The sequence below is a fragment of the Vipera berus genome (assembly GCF_964194415.1).
Source record: "Vipera berus genome assembly, chromosome: 3".
NCBI lineage: Eukaryota > Metazoa > Chordata > Lepidosauria > Squamata > Viperidae > Vipera > Vipera berus.
The window spans coordinates 37394978-37411764 of record NC_138204.1 but is presented as its reverse complement, the minus strand read 5'-3'; the positions used below and the strand labels follow the sequence as shown (position 1 = coordinate 37411764).

At 39.2% G+C, this 16787-nt stretch overlaps 1 protein-coding gene across 1 annotated transcript in view; it reads right to left on the bottom strand.

Moving 5' to 3' along the window:
* Positions 1–16049, bottom strand: part of DENND2C (DENN domain containing 2C) — a 67654-nt gene extending 51605 nt beyond the window's left edge. Inside the window, exon 1 of the mRNA XM_081322386.1 lies at positions 16036–16049. The gene's annotated coding sequence lies outside the window, so the exon portion shown is untranslated. The remainder of the gene's footprint in view (positions 1–16035) is intronic.
* Positions 16050–16787: the final 738 nt, after the last annotated feature.

Genomic DNA, 16787 nt, shown 5'->3' with positions numbered 1-16787 from the left:
ACAACATGCTTAATTAAGCTTTGTTTAACTATGGTTTACCAAATAAAAAAAATTATCTGGCTGGTTTCTCCCCACACATTAACCAATAAATCATATTGGATGGATTCACATAACATGTTATAACAAACTTTATTTCTTTGCACGGTGTGTGAGCCCAGCCTCTCTCCCTTACCTCCCTCTGAATTTTTTTTTTAAAAGATCATTGGCTTCCAGTCTTGAGATATCTAAGTACAGTGTTTCTCAACCTTGGCAACATGAAGGTGTGTGCACTTCAACTCCCAGAATTCCAAGGAAAACTGGCTGGGGAATTCTGGGAGTTGAAGTCCACATATGTTCAAGCTGCCAAGGTTGAGAAACACTGTCTAAATACATTTAGGAGATGCACATATGGTGGTGCATCAAGCACACTTCCTATCTTTGAAATTTGGTTGGCTATTGGGCATCAGTAATAAGAAAAAAAACTTTTTTTAAAAAAAATAAAACAAACCCAGGAGACTGTTCCAGAGATGGATTTCTATTTTTCTTTAAAGTTCCCTTTGCAGCATTGCCAGGTTTAAAAAAGAGAGCACTTTTCCTGATCTCTTTGCTGAAGAGAGGGCAGTTGGAAAGTGTTCATACCACGTGACAGGCATTTTTTCTAACCTCTTTCCAACACTGCAAACCAAAACACATTTTAAATGTTTTCCATTCCAAATTCTCAACGGGGATTAATTTAATTTCCTGAAGCCAGGAGTTCCAAAACTACAGGATTGCCAGATGATTGAATATCACTGTTCCCCTCATTGCTGAGGTCAAGCCCCCCCCCCCGGGAAAGTATTTTTGCCTGCATAAACTAGGGCTATTGCAATACAAAGGTATCGACCATCACAGTACAAATTGTCTCATGGGATTTGATTGTATCTGAAGAAGCCTGCTGAGTTAATAGATTGATTGCCTGTGAGCACTGAGTCACTTTTCATGTTCCCTATCCAAATACAGTCTTGAGTCTTCTTAAATATTTGAGATCAGAAAGGTTTTCCTACCATTTGAGATACAACAATGAAAACAAAGTTAAATGTTTTGATACCCTCTTCAGAAGTTCAGTTCTGCAGGGAAAACGTATGTACCAAATTCAATATATTTATATCAACCAGTCAGCATGGCTGGCTGAGGAATTCTGGGAGTCGTAGTCCACATATCTTAAAGTTGTTAAGGTTGAAAAACAATTTTATGTAAAGCAATTCTGAATTTGAAGGGCCCTCCAAAGGTATTCATTGTCCCTGTTCAACAGATTGCATTAAAATCTAATCACCTGAATCCTTTAGCAGCCTCAAATCACCAGCCTCCTGCACCAGTGGAAGAGTCAAGGTAGGAAGAAAGGGAATCTAGAGGTGACATCGCACCTCTGGGGGTTGCCTGATATTTCTTTAACAATAAAATATAGAGTATAAAATGAAGACAACTCATCTATCTTACCCGACTACTTGCCTTAGAAATGCAACTTTCTGTTTTAGTCAGCAAGAAGTTGAAAAAGGTCACCAATAGCATTAAGATTAAATTACTTTTTAGAAATATCTTCAGGAAGAATTTATATTAAGACTTGTATCTCTTTCCCTAAAGGATTTTGCTCCTATATTTTAATTGATCCAGAAATGACATTAAGGAGGAACTGAATAATACATGGGTGTAGATTGACAAGATTTTGTACAATAGTAGTAGATTTTTTTCAACCAATGCAGTCAAAAAACGTTTGATAATTATATTTATTTATTTATTTATTTGTTTATTTATTTATTTATTTATTTATTTATTTGGATTTATATACCGCCCCTCTCCGAAAGGACTCAGGGCGGTGTACAGGGCAATTAAAACACTATAAACAACACATAATGTATAAAAATTAAAATGAGATTAAATCAAATAGCCCTAAACAATAAACACATACTAAAATTTAAAGTTTTTAAAATTTAAAATCTAAAATCCCAGTCCCTCAGTCCAGGCCAGCAAGTTCAAATAGCCAAGTCTTCAGGTCGGGAGCGAAGGTCGGGAGCCATCTGGAGCTCAACCGGAAGCTGATTCCAGAGGGCAGGCGCGCCCACAGAGAATGCTCTCCCCCTGGGGGCCACCAGTCGACATTCCCTGACCGACAGCACCCTGAGGAGGCCCTCTCTGTGGGAGCGCACAGGATGATGGGAAGTTAACGCCGGCAAAAGGTGCTCCCGTAAATAACCCAGACCCATGCCATTTAGGGCTTTATAGGTCATCACCAGCACCTTGAATCTATGTACCTTCTACCCAATGTATAGTTAGATGACTTCATTTAAGAATACATCAAGTGTAACTTGGGACAACCCAGAGGTTAGAGAAAAAAACTTGTCTGTCTTCTGATTCTTTTCCTAACCACAGCTTTTTATAACAGAATCATTACTCAAAATATATGTACTGCAGGTAAACACAAATAATTCCTTTTGTTGGTAGTATACAAATGTATGTACTATAATAAAATAGCAAAATAGAGTAACCAGAACAATTTATTCAAATCAAGGGGTTCTCAAACCTGTGTTTACCACATATCCCTAAAACCTCTTCCTGTTAATAAAACGAATGTTTCATCAGAATCAGAGATGAGCAGGAAATAAATATTTCTATTTTTTATTTAAATCAGGGCATTTTTTGCCAAATATTTGCTCCAAGGCCATCAAATAGAGGCCATTCTAGAAACAAGTCTTCTAGCTAAGCAATAGCTTTCCTATTTAGAGATGGCTGATGCCAATTCTTCTTAGCTTTTTTAGCTTCAATATTAATTGAAGACCCCCATATCTAGTCAGGCTTTGTATTAAATACTGCTATTTAGTGTGTTGCCCTTATTGTTATAGGATTTTTTTGTGTGCAATTTTACATGGTTTTATTAGTTTGTATAGCTGCACACAACTTCAAATTACCTGTGCAGTAAATAAATATTCAATTCTAGTATGACACAGTGAAAAATTCTCAAAGTGGGGCATGGGGGTAGTCCCAATCTAGAAGAGCATTCTGCTAAAACATATGCTGCCAGTGTGGAATGAAATCCAAAAGATGGATGAGTCAAAAAACAAAAATGCTGGCTCCAGCTGTTTCCAAATCATGAAACAATTCTGCCAGCACAGGCAAGAATGAGAACCAAAAATATTTTCTGAGATGATTCTTAAAAGCTGCAAGAGACAAGAATTGTTAAACAAATAAGTTGCCTAAACTACGTGAGATTAAACACTCATGTTTGAAGACCATGCATCAATTTATCCTGGAGTGTACTTACTGCAACCTGACAGCTAGGATACAGTGCTGTCATCCCTTCAATTAATGGGATTTTTTTTTTCAGCAGGTTCCCCTCAGACATGCAAGGAAGCATGTCTGAATTCATCATTTGGAAACCCCAAATTTTAATCCAGCTGACGTTTTAGTTCTTCATTTGAATCCCCTAAGACTAAATCTACGCACACAAATGTCATGTCCTTGCACAAAAGATCACTTGACCAAGTTATCTTTTAAAATAGGACTGTGCAAATGCTTTAAGAAGCACTTCAGAATGAAGAGAAATGTGCAAAAGTACATCTTTCTGAATTGTTAAATTAGCTGCATTTTTTCCAGATTTGTGAAGCTGCTTCGGATGTTGTTCCTTATTGTCTCTGCATGCATGTTCTTTCCAGTTTGCTGGGAAGGACGTGGAGTAAAGTAATTGTGTACATACATGTGCATGCAGAAATAGCTGGGGGCACCAGTTAAAAAAATGCTTTGCACAGGCCCCTACATGTTCTGAAACGGTTCTTTCAAAGGATTTGCGCAGCCAAAGTTATAGTGCTGACATGGGACTAATATTGTTTAAAGAACAAGGAACTGGCTGAATGAAGAGTGCATTGTGCTAAGAAAAAGGCAAAAAAGGAATCAGGCATAAAACTTAGTTTTGTAGCAGTGCAAACAAAAATGCATTCATGTTGCTATTTTTTAAGCTTTCTAATACAGACAAACCTTGATTGTTGGGAAAATACAGAACCCCATTCCTCTACTCTCAATAAAGAGAGCTGGACTTAAAAAAACCAAACCAAACCAAAATAATGTCCCAACCTAATATAACTGTGTACAAAAATGTGGAATATCTTTATTCTGGCTGATTTAAATTTATTCTAACATGAAAATGATGATTTCAGTTTCTGAATCTATTGTATTTACGGTATGTTACAAAGCATTTCACTTAATAATAGTTCAGGAGTATTTTCCTTGGGTTACCAAGTGTCAAAGAAAATATTCTAGACAGTATGATCTTTGGGACTTGGAGAGCCAACTCAAACTTCTTGGGCAATTAGATTAGGTGGAGTTTCTTCACAGCAGAGAAGAAACTTGACAGTAGGGCAGGAGATTCATCCAGCCAGCATTGAGGCCCCCAGGTATGCCTAGAGAAAATTCAGTGGACATAGATTTATCGCTAACAGTTAACACTCCAATAGGATGTCCTAGCTTGAGGCAGAACTAACCCTCGGATCCAATATCTTCCAGCTTTCCCATGAGGCTCCAGGATTGGGTTTTGTGCCTGAATCTCCCTCAGATTATGGTAAGCGTATTTTCCCCTCTGGTGATAGGAACAGGGAAGGATTTAAAGAAAAATCTGTGAGGGAGAATGTAAAATCACTCCTTATTGTCAACTCTGCCTAACATTAGAGTTGACGATGATGTAGTTTTCAACAAAGTAGATTATTTGCCATTTCTCTTCACCCCACCCTCCATAAGTGCTGGTTAATTTGGGGGTTCTCTATGTAGTACTCATGTTTTAAGAAAAGACTGGTCTGTTTTTTCTATTTGTCAAGAATACAAGATATAAAACAAGGGATCTGAGTTGCAAGAAGGCATATTCCAATTAAATTTTAGCAGAAACTTCCTAATTCTTACAGTAGCCTAACAGTGCCAATTACTTAATGCTGGTTTTTCTTTGCTGGTTCAGTTGAAGCAGTGACTGGATAGACATTTGTTAGGGAAGTTTAATTTGGATTCCTGAGCTAAGCTGAGAGTTAAACTTAATAGCCCCTTTTAACTCTGATTCTGTTATGTTCTCCCTGGTTATGTGTATGCTTTCCGCACTATACCAAAAGGGAATAGTCAAGGCAACAGTTACTTGCATCATTTTAGAATTAAAAAAACAACATGGCAAGGAAATAGAATGACAAAGTGAAGATCTATTATTAGAATTCAAATCTCTAGACATACCGTACTTTTCAAAACTATCTGATATGAAGAGACAACAGGTATCATGTCATGGCAAGTGGTAACCTTTTCTTCACATGCCGTTTTTTAAGTGTAAATCTGGCCCACCTGTTATTTGCCCTATTAGACAACTATGTAGGTCCTCAAAATAGCAATGTGAAGGGAGATGATACTTTTAATAACACAAGTTTTTAATAAAAGATGCAACAATTCCACACCGACTACTACCCATAAAGATCTGAAATTCCCCCCCCCCAAATAGGAAAATACATGAAAACTCTTGACATTTGCACAACATGCAAGATTAAAATGAAGCTGGCTACTTTGTTCAATTTGTTGTATAAGTTCACTGAACTATAAGCAACACTTGTAGTAATTATCACGCAAATTCAAAAAAGGAGATAACAGAGTAAAAAACATGGCTTAGATAAGAACAAAAGCACAATCATTCTTCTCTCCCTAATTCACTCAGAAAATTCTCAGTGGTGGATACTACCAATCTGTTGATATATTGATATAATTATATTTTTAGCATATTGAGTGTGGAAAAGAAGACAGAGCATGTCAAGGGTTCTCTAATCTATACTAACTGTCTTGTGAATTAAAGCAAAGAAAACTAGGAGACATTTCAATAGCAACTTCATCATAATGCCAAACTAGCTATGTGCATCCAGAGATCCTTCAGTGATGACTCCTTCATGTAGATAATCTGCCAGAGGGAATAAGAAGTTTATCTAAAAATATCATTTACTATATGTAAATACACAGTCCCTTAGAAACACCCTGTTTCACTCATCTCCAGAAAAGGTGTGGAGCAGGAAGAGTGATTCATCTAGGACACAGCATTAGGCTGGAGCTGGTTTCGGCTCCAATCCCACTGTTCCTCCCCCAGAATTCATCACCCTTCAAACCCCTATTCTGTCAAGTAGCTGACATCAACTACTATCAACCCATAATGAAGGATTTGCTGGCTTTCAGAGGCACAAAACTGTCCCAGTAACATCATTTTACCTGAAATACTGCAACACTTTTCCTGAAGAAAACAAAGGACACATCTCACATTTATTTTCCTCCCGTGTTTTCCTCCTTGCTCAGAACAAGTTGAAAGAAGAAAAATCAATTATACCAGCATCCTGAGAAAATCAATGAAATAAGTACATAACTTTGTTCTCCAGCTGCAATAGTTTCATAACAAGGCTTTTACTGTTTTTCCTCTTGGCTACTCTCCATTCTTCACCAACCTATTGCCCTATGGAAAGGATTCCAACACGCTACAATGTCCTTTCTAATTCTTTATTTAAAAAAAAAGAAATCAGTACAACTTCTTAGCAGGATTCCTAAAGGAAGGGCTGCACAGGGTTTCTTTGATGGTAGCCAAAGGGAAATGAATGAAAAGAACTATGGAGTTTCAACTGCATTCAAAGAGACATTGCGTAGTTAATTCACTGACCCTGAATACAAGTCTCACAAGATATAAGCTGTATCTGTACAACACAGAGAATCAAACATTAGCTAATCATTTTTTTAATCCATTGTGTTATATCAATCTGTAATGATTATCATGCATCATGTGAATCCAGAAACTGAATTAAATAGACCATGGGTAAGTATGCTCTAGGGACGCAGTGGCTCAGTGGGTTAGGACGCTGAGCTTGTCGATCAGAAGGTCGGCAGTTTGGCGGGTCAAATCCCGAGTGCCGTGTAGCAGAGTGAGCGCCTGTTACTCGTCCCAGCTTCTGCCAACCTAGCAGTTCGAAAGCACGTAAAAATGCAAGTAGAAAAATAGGGACCACTACGGTGGGAAGGTAACAGCGTTCCGTGCGCCTTTGGCGTCTAGTCATGCCGGCCACATGACCACGGAGAGGTCCTCGGACAAGCGCTGGCTCTTCGGCTTTGAAACGGAGATGAGCACCGGCCCCTAGAGTCGGAAACAACTAGCACGCATGTGCGGGGGAACCTTTACCTTTACCTAAGTATGCTCTATGCTGAATACTGTACAGAACTGGATTTTAGCAAGTGCTTTGAGTCATACCATGGCACAGTGACTGTGTTCATGCAATACAGTAACCCAGGATCGCTGAATTAACTACTATAGTTGCTTGAGTCAGCACATGGAACTCAGAAACTCATTACATTTTTTTGCCTATTACACTGAGCTGTAACTAGCCAACCACATTTCAACTCTACATATTGTGCAAACCCAGCCACAGAATCAATCATAATAAAAACTATAGTGTACTCTTCAAATCTCTTCTGTAAAATTATCAGACAGAGGAGATCTATCTGTCTGTCTGTCTGTCTGTCTGTCTATCTATCTATCTATCTATCTATCATCTCTGGCCATACAACTATATGCAACAGAATACAGTTTACTGTATTTACTGTAATTTACTGTTCATGGCGATTCATCTAGGAACTGTGGCAGGCAAGGAGAGAGAAGAGGAAGAAGAGATCTGAGTTGGCAAAATCTTCCAAAAACTTGATCCATGTGCTTCAGACAGCATTATCATCTTCTTCTCTTTTCTCTCCCAAAATATGGTACCTTCAACATTTGAATGATGTCAGCAAAAAGATTAAGGTTTTCTTAGGACAGAATGGAAATGCAGCAATAAGAAAAAGTTGACTCTGTTAGGAAAAGAGTTGCAAATTCAGGACCACTGTGAGAGAGTGACAAACACTCCTATGTGACAAAATTTCAACCAGTTGTAACCAAAATAAAATTAATTGCCCTTCAGAGTTCACAGAACAACTGCACATTCAGTAGTAGCACACCATATCTCATCAGGATTCTAATACAAAACTTTGGGCAAGAAGCACCACTTCCCATTGAGAAAACAACTTAGATACCATTAATTTGTGATCAACATTAAGGTCTATGTGGTTAATGGCTCATTTCTCTCTTCTATGGGAACTAAAAACAAACATGACTCTTGCTTCTTAAAAGTAGATCACTAGCTTAGAGGCAGGAATAGCCAACTCAACCTTTCTCTGGCTAAACCTAGAACAGGATGGACATTTGCCTGCAACTACCACAGGGACCGGAAAAGAGACCTAAGTGCCCTTAGCACTGGCTCATTGGGGGCATTCTAACTTTTCCTCAATTGCAGGACAAAGCCAAGGCTTTTGTTAGAAAATAGTGTGCCTCATGGGTAACCATGGCACCAACTGTGAGATAGCCCAGAGTTTCACTGCAGCAGTTGGCTTTATAACAGAGCCAGCAACAAAGATGAACTGATTGGTTCCGTAATATAAGGCTTTCTTAAAAATGTGCTTCCATCACATAGCAAGCAGAGAAATAGCACAATCAGGAAAAAAAAAAGTGGGATACAGAAAAAGCTAATTCCGGAAGCAATCCAAAAATATTGCAGAAAAGCAAAGACCTGAAACACCAGACCATGTTTATGTTTACACAGCAGAGTGCATCACAAACTAGCCAATTGCAATTCAACTTAGGCTGCTCTAGGAACCCACTCATGTCATCTGCTGAAGACTCAGGCTCCATGCAAACACAAACTGAATGTATACACTGCATAGAACCATATTTTATTGAACAAACCACAAGCCTGAGGATGCACAGCATGTGAGAAATAATTCACTGCTGACACACAACAATCCCTGGGTCCACAACACACATGATAAAATCAAGTAAACAACACAACTAAGCACAATGTGTAAACCAAATTACTACAAAGCTAGTCTCCACCACTGCTATTCAAATAAATACCCACAGAAAAACTTATTTCTGACCAGCAGCCAAAGATGTAACGGAGTGCAATTGTGTTTTCCCTGGTCATTCTGCAATGAGTGTCCAGGAAGAGGAAAACCATGTCAGGCGACTTCCCTTCTTCTCTGCACTGTGATGTGAACAGGACTATCCAGCAACCCTGGTAGCCAACACCCTTTTCCTCCTATCTGGAGGCCAGGGCAAATACAGGCTAAAACTCTGGCAAAGAGCCTAGAGATTCACAACTGACACAAAGCAGCAGAGGGGAAGCACTGGGGAAACAATTTCTTGCAATCTACATAAATATAGACTGGTAGGGCTGGGTTTCCTGGGGAGCACACAGCACAACAGATTTGGGGTGGACAACCAGGGCCCTCTAAATCCTTTGATATGTACATAAAGTGTATATATGTATATAAAACACAAAAATAATGTAAGACAAGAAGGAATGACAAACCGTTAACACCTTGTCCAAAGTTTTAAATAATAAAATGTGAAAATAAAATAAAATAAAATAAATCCTTTGATCCCCACAACTCCTGACCACTAGACCTTCTGATTAGAGCCTTTCGTGGACCAAAATAACTGGAAGGTATCGGGTAGCTAAGCCCTGTACAATGGGAGCATTTTACACATCTGGGACAATGGAAGAAGTTTACACATCTAGCATCTTACACAGTGTTCTGTTCCAGCCTATGACCGGCCCTGTTTGTGTGACAGGGACAACCCCTTTTTCCTTTTGACAAATCAATAGGCTGGAAAAAACCCAACCCAAATTTATTTACAGTTCCAAAATGATAAAAGTCTTACAGGCTGACACTGAATCACAACACACAGCTTTGAGTGCCTGTCGTTCCTTTGAGCACTAGAATATAGGGCTGCAACATAACTGAACAAAACTGAAAAGGCCTTTTTAAAAAAACTATTTTACAAGTCATGTGTATCCTATTTGTTATAAACAATTACAGATGGTCTTCAAATTATAACCACAAATTGGGACAAAATTCCCACTGCTAAGCAAGGTGGTTGTTAAAAGTGTTTTATGACCTTTTTTGCCAGGCAAATCACTACAGTTAAGTGAATCATGCAGCTGTTAAGCGAATCCTTCCTCATTGTCTTTGCTTGTCAGAAGCTGGCTGGGAAGGTCAACTACACGACCCTGAAATGCTGTAACTGTGCTAAATAATGCACAAATAATACACCTTGCTTGCCAAGTGCCCGAATTTTGATCACGAGACTGTGGGCGAGCTGTGATAGCTGTAAGTGCAAGGACAGTTGTTTTATCAGTGACATAACTTTGAATGGTTGCTACACAAATGGTAATAAGTCAATGTCTATCTGTAAATAAATTAGTTTGTAACTATCATCTTGATTTTACCCAAGAGTACACTCCAAAGCTTTTTTCATGCAATCTGTAAGTACTGTACACAATGCAATTATATTTATTTCATAAAATAAAAGCTAGGGTTTTTGCTTATTTCTTTCTGTGCACATAAATGTGAATGGTAAACATTAGCTTCCCTTAATGTGAGGACCATCAGATATGTTACACTTTAAAACAAGTTCAGCTGTTTGGCCAGAAAGGGAGAATGCAAGTCAAAAAAAAACAACATTTTTTTTCAACTACTGTTCAAAATTACAACAATGCTGAACAAAGGGACTTACATCCTGTACCCCCATGGTCACATGATGAAAATTTGGGCACTTGGCATTCTCCCCCCCTCCCCATTACAACTGACCACAACTGGCCCCATCCTTCCATCTCTCTCCACTGAACAGTTCCTCCCTCCACCAAACTTGAAAGGCCTCAACTAGTTACATGAAAATTACTCCACCTACCTTTGCATTTTACTGCAGCTGATGGGCATGTCCAGTCAATGCGAAGCATGCCTTTCCTATGAAGGTCAAATCGCGCCATTCTGCAAGCAAGCACTATTTTCATGATCGATCAGAAGGCTCCTTTTCCAGACTGCACAATTTTAAGAAACAGCCTCCCAAGAATAGAGCCAGGTCTTGTGATTGTTTGGAAGGCTAGAAAGAGCCTTTTTCTAGTCTTCGGAATGATTGCATTCACTAGATTTCTAGCTTTTTAGAACAAATGAAAACAAATGAAATTGCTCAGGAGACTAGCTAGCACGGAGGCACCTCTGTGCTCTTCTTAATGAATGGTGCAATCACTTAATGACCACAATTGGGAGAGCTGGGATTGCAGTTGTAGACAATACGGTCATGCAATATCTCACTTCATGATCGCTTTATGCATGACCGAAGATTCTGGGATCATTTGTGGTCATAAGTCAAGGTCTACCTGGAAGTGGCGATAGATTCTAGAAGGCAGATATCTGGATAAGCTATCATGGTTCAGAATTTTCTGGAGTTAAGGCTTTGCATTTACTGTGTTCACCCATGGATGCACATGTTAAATTGTAAAGGAAAAAAATATACTTATTTATTTTACTTCCACCCTGCCATACTCTAACAACTCTTAACATCTTACAAGCTGTCTAAACAAAAATTAAAACATATGCAATACAGTTAAAACCAATCAATCCAATTGTAACACCTGTGTTGATAACCAGAAAGGAACCCATACAGAAACATAATGATCAAAAACAATAAGAACAAATAATAGAACAAGAAACAGAAAACAAGGTGGCATCAGGTATACAGTAAATGGAAGGAAAGGCCCTCCAAAGCAACTCAGCTTTTAAACATTTCCAAAACTCCAAAAGGAGGAACCAACCTGATCTCCATCATCAGGAAGCTGTTCCAAAGAACTGGTGCTTCCAGAAAAGGAGTGCCATCCAACCTCAGACATCCCCTCTACATTGTTCAGAAATGTGGGATTACAAGAAGTTCATTCCTACGAATTCTACCTCTATCCTATTTGTCATCAATTGCCCTATGGGGTGCAGCAGTTTACAAGAAGACCATCAAAGCCAAAGACCAATTTAGCCCTTTGAGGTAGTCTAAACTAGAACACAACTATGAATACTAACTCTTATCTTTATTGTATGGTTACAGTAACAGAAACGTTTCCCTATCGTCTCCTTTTACTCTCTGGAAAACTAGGGAAGGTTCCTTCTGCTTCCCCTGCCTCCTCTGTGGGCTGAGATATCTTTAAATGCCAGTTGTCTAGTTTGTGGCTCTTCCTCCGGTCTCCCAAGATCATTCTCACACATGGTTTTGCAGCCTTATTGAAAAAGTTTCCAAAGTTCTCCATGTAACTCTTTCAAACAGGCATACAGGATACAGTGCAGGAAACAGGACTGAAAAGGCCAGACTTCTCAGAAGGATTTGCCAAGGTGGGGGGGAAAAAGAAAAAATACAAGATTACAAGTTCTTTCATCGCAATATCACAGATAAGTCAAGAAGTGAAGCACAGTTCATGGGACCAATTGGCAAACCTGATATACCACATTGTGAAAACATACATAAAGAATGTCGAGGGTAAGTCTTTTCACACACATATCAAATAGATAACTTATCTTAAATATTCTTTTAACATACCAAATAAATGCTTGCACAATTAATCTTTTTTCCCTCTATTTAATCATGTCCAATTCTTGGAGGTTGCCTGGACAATACCTTGCAGTTTTCTTGGCAACGTTGTTCAGTGGTTTGCCATTGCTTCCTTCCTAGGGCTGAGTGAGAGGGACTAGCTGAAGATCACCCAACTGGTTTTGTGCCTAAAGGTAAAGGTAAAGGTTCCCCCGCACATGCGTGCTAGTCGTTTCTGACTCTAGGGGCCGGTGCTCATCTCCGTTTCAAAGCCGAAGAGCCAGCGCTTGTCCGAGGACATCTCCGTGGTCATGTGGCCGGCATGACTAGACGCCAAAGGCGCACGGAACGCTGTTACCTTCCCACTGTAGTGGTCCCTATTTTTCTACTTGCATTTTTACGTGCTTTCGAACTGCTAGGTTGGCAGAAGCTGGGACGAGTAACAGGCGCTCACTCTGTTGCATGGCACTCGGGATTCAACCCACCAAACTGCCGACCTTCTGATTGACAAGCTCAGCGTCCTAACCCATGCCTTAACCACTACACAAAACTGGCTCTCTAGATTCTACATTTAATTATAATCTGTGATAACTAGAAGGTCATTGAATATTAATGCAGAAACTAATAAGCAACAACTTACAAGTCATCACTGTCTGGGCTCACACAATAATCTAAATCAGCAAACAAGATTATGACTTCATACAGTGTGGGAATCTAGTACATATACATAAATTAGAAGGATTAATCTTAAAAATCTATTATGTGGCAAAATATCTCTGAAATATCAAATCCTATGGAAATTCAGAATTCAGTGATATTCACTAAATGTGAGTTACACTTTGTCAAGGATAGAAGAGTTTCCTTAGAAAACTCTTACTCTTGTTTTTTAGCACTGATGATGTTACCTGTTTTGGGTAATGAAACATCTTCAAGAAAACAACCAAGCTCAGAGACCACTCTCACTTGGAGTCCCATTTTTAAAATTCCTCTAGATCAAGATCTATAACCTTTCTCTGTTCTAAAGGAACTTAAAAAGGAGAAACTACAGCCACTCAACTGGAAAATGCGGTTAATTGGAAAAGTGAAACCAAGTGGCTGTTCAGGCATGTTTTATAGAAAAAGCAGCTTTGCGATTCATCTCCTTGGATGATAAAAAAAAAATTATAACCCAGTGAGAGTGGCAAACCAGCTATACAGGTATCACCCACCACACAAACACATATTGCTAAAGTTGTCTAGTTGTGAAGGATGTTTCAAGATGTATTAGTTTCAGGCATCCACAGGGAACTGTTTCAGTCGCTACTGACTCCCTCAAAGAGGGACAGAATCTCACTATTCTTAATGATCCCTCAAACAGTTATTATTAACCCCAAAGTTTGGCTTATTTTGTTTCTCATGCAAAATAATGGACACAACAGGTAGAAGTTAGGATTAAAATCGATGTTGACTTAGTGTTCCTGATACTTACAACATGACTAGATATTACACACTGAATTTTATTTTAAAAATATTTTCCTGAAAAAAATGCAACAATCCAAACCATTTCAGTGCCAACAAAGCTGAAGAAACTTTATTCTTAATCCAAAAATTTATTATGTTTTGAATGGTCAAATGAAGTAGAAAAACGTTTTGTGTGTGTATAAAATCAGGAAACAAACATTCTTCTTATAAACAGGCATCAAGCCCAAGAAAGTGCTTTTTCTGTTATTTGAGCTTCCCTTTTTAACAGGACAATACAGAGAGCAACAATTCCTTGTATTTATTTTTCCTTTTCAGTTGTGCAGAATGAACAGAAGGTAGATTGGGATATACCAATAAATTTCTTAGCAGTTTGCAATAGATGAACAAGGATTTCTGGCTCTTTTTTTTACTAAACAAAGAAAATAATAAACCATTACTTATCTCCATAAATTTTATATCCACTAATCAAATTTTATATTATAGGAAAAGATTGAGAAGTCTGTCCAATGCTGAAAATTAAAATAAAATGTACGGTCATTTAAATTTATAAGATTCTAGTTGGTGAATCTTGGTGTTATATGAAATACCACATAACATAAACTTTTAAGTGTGCTAAACCCTGTATTAGGATATAAAGCCAAAATTTAGGTTCTTAACTCACTTGTCAGCAAATTCAGGAATCTTACAATTCAATACAATTACAGTCCCTTTTGATCCCACAGAGGCTGTTATGGCATTATTCAAAACTCCTTAGCCAACATTTTCCCTTTGTTTCTCTACTAGGAAAAGCACCATTGTCCTTCTCTCCTAAATATAATAAAAGGTCACAGAACACCATTACACCATTTCCTGGTAGTGCTGTGAAACTGCTTCAAAACATTGCAGGGGGAAAATTCAGCTAACCAGACCCTTTGACTCTTCTCCAACACAAACCTTTGAAATTTGCAAACACAGTTCTTAAGAGCATATAATGCTGTCCTTACTTTCTTCCAGAAAGTTGCCACTCACTGTCTGTTAATCCGAGTGGCATATATTTCCCAAAAGTCATCAACAATTTTATTTCAGGGAATATTTTTGTGACTTGAACTCTTCTATTCTGAGTTTTAGCTTTGTGCATTAGATTTCCTACTTACCATTTAAATCCAAATATGTTTTTAAAATCCTAACCCCCTGAGATTCAAATATCAATACAGACCCAGTAATATTTTGGTAAACACAGAAGCAGGTTTGAAGAACAGATTGCTTTGACAGCAACAAGATGTTGTGGCCACTGAATCTTATTTCACTGACAGCATGTGTGCAAGCAGCTGCCTTCCTAGTTCAGGACTGTATCAAAAGTAAGAAGGCACACTGTACAGTCTACAGTCACGACCACCATCACCCCATCAAATTATTTGTCACATAAATAGAGATTGTTTAAGATCAGCAAGCTTCCCATACAAGACTCAACACAAAACAAATAAGCACAAAAAAACCATACAAGACTCAACACAAAACAAATAAGCACAAAAAACTCCAAAATTGCTCCTGGCTGTGATGGACAGTCAGAGCAATCATTCAACATCATTTTCTTATTTAACACCAAAATAGGTAAGACTTGAAGCCTCAACCAATACTATTAATTGTCACTACAACAGATAAAAAGGATAGAATAGAATACAGCTGGAAGGGACTTTGGAGGCCTTTTAGTCAGAACCTATACCATCTCAAAGAATCCTACTGGATCAGTAGCAACTAGAAGCCAGTTGGAAATCAACACTGCTGCCTGCTCTTTTGCTTGAGAAATTGGCATTGCCACCTCATGGAGGATAAATGTAGTTACCACAACTATTGGTGATTAGAAGCTTTTTTTTCTCGGGTGAATTAACTTAACTTTTTCGTTTGCCTTTTACACCAGTGACCATCACCCCCATCTTGTGGATGGAATTCATTCATTTAATCAAGAGTTCTGGGAAGAACGACTTTTTCAGGTAGACTAATTAGCCCCTGTCTTATTATAAAGCATCAACCAGGCATCCTTTTATGCAGGTTATTATTTAAGATGAACTACAGGAAAAACAAACTCAGAAAGGAGGATCTGCCTCAAGCTTCAAGAATCTTCCGCCCACCCACCAGCTATTCTATGAGCAGGAGTTTACCATTCTGTTTTCGCGTTTTGAGAAGTTAGGCGTGCTCAAGCAGGATTTGCCATTCCTTGGCCTTCTTCAGGACTGAGGGTCGAAGAAGTTTCTCTAAGGTGCCTCGTTTCTCCTAATGAAAGATCCCCATGGGCAGGGGTAGGCAACCTCGGCTCTTTTATGACTCATGGACTTCAACTCCCAGAATTCCTCAGTCAGCTGAGGAATTCTGGGAGTTGAAGTCCATGAGTCATAAAAGAGCCGAGGTTGCCTACCCCTGCCCATGGGCAAGGAGGGGATCAACTAAACTCTCTCCGCAAACAACGGAGGGTCACTCGAGTTTGAGCGTCGCAGGAGCGTTTGCACCAAAGTCCAAAGCAGAGCCTGGATCTCAAGCCTGCTCTCTCCACCAGAAGCATCGGTCTCAAATGCCCCGCCAAGTCTCTGGAAAAAAAGCCAGAAAGTCCTCCCTCCGAGTTAGACAAACAACCCCTCGAGTTAAACAGGAGGCTCAATGGCAGGCCAATTCCCATGTTTCCCCACTCACCGGCTTCCATCGCTCCTGCGCTCCCGCTGAGATCCCTTTCTGGCTTCTGCCGCCGCTGCCGCCACTGGCAACTTCGCAAGCACCTAGTAAGAGCCGCTTTCCGAAGTTGACACATTTGGGCAGGGCCCTATTGGCTAGTGCCTCCGTCGCTCCGACGCCAAGCCCTGCCCTTCTTCGCCTAATATTTAACTCCGCCCCCTTGTCTCTGCCCCCCCCCCCTTCCATC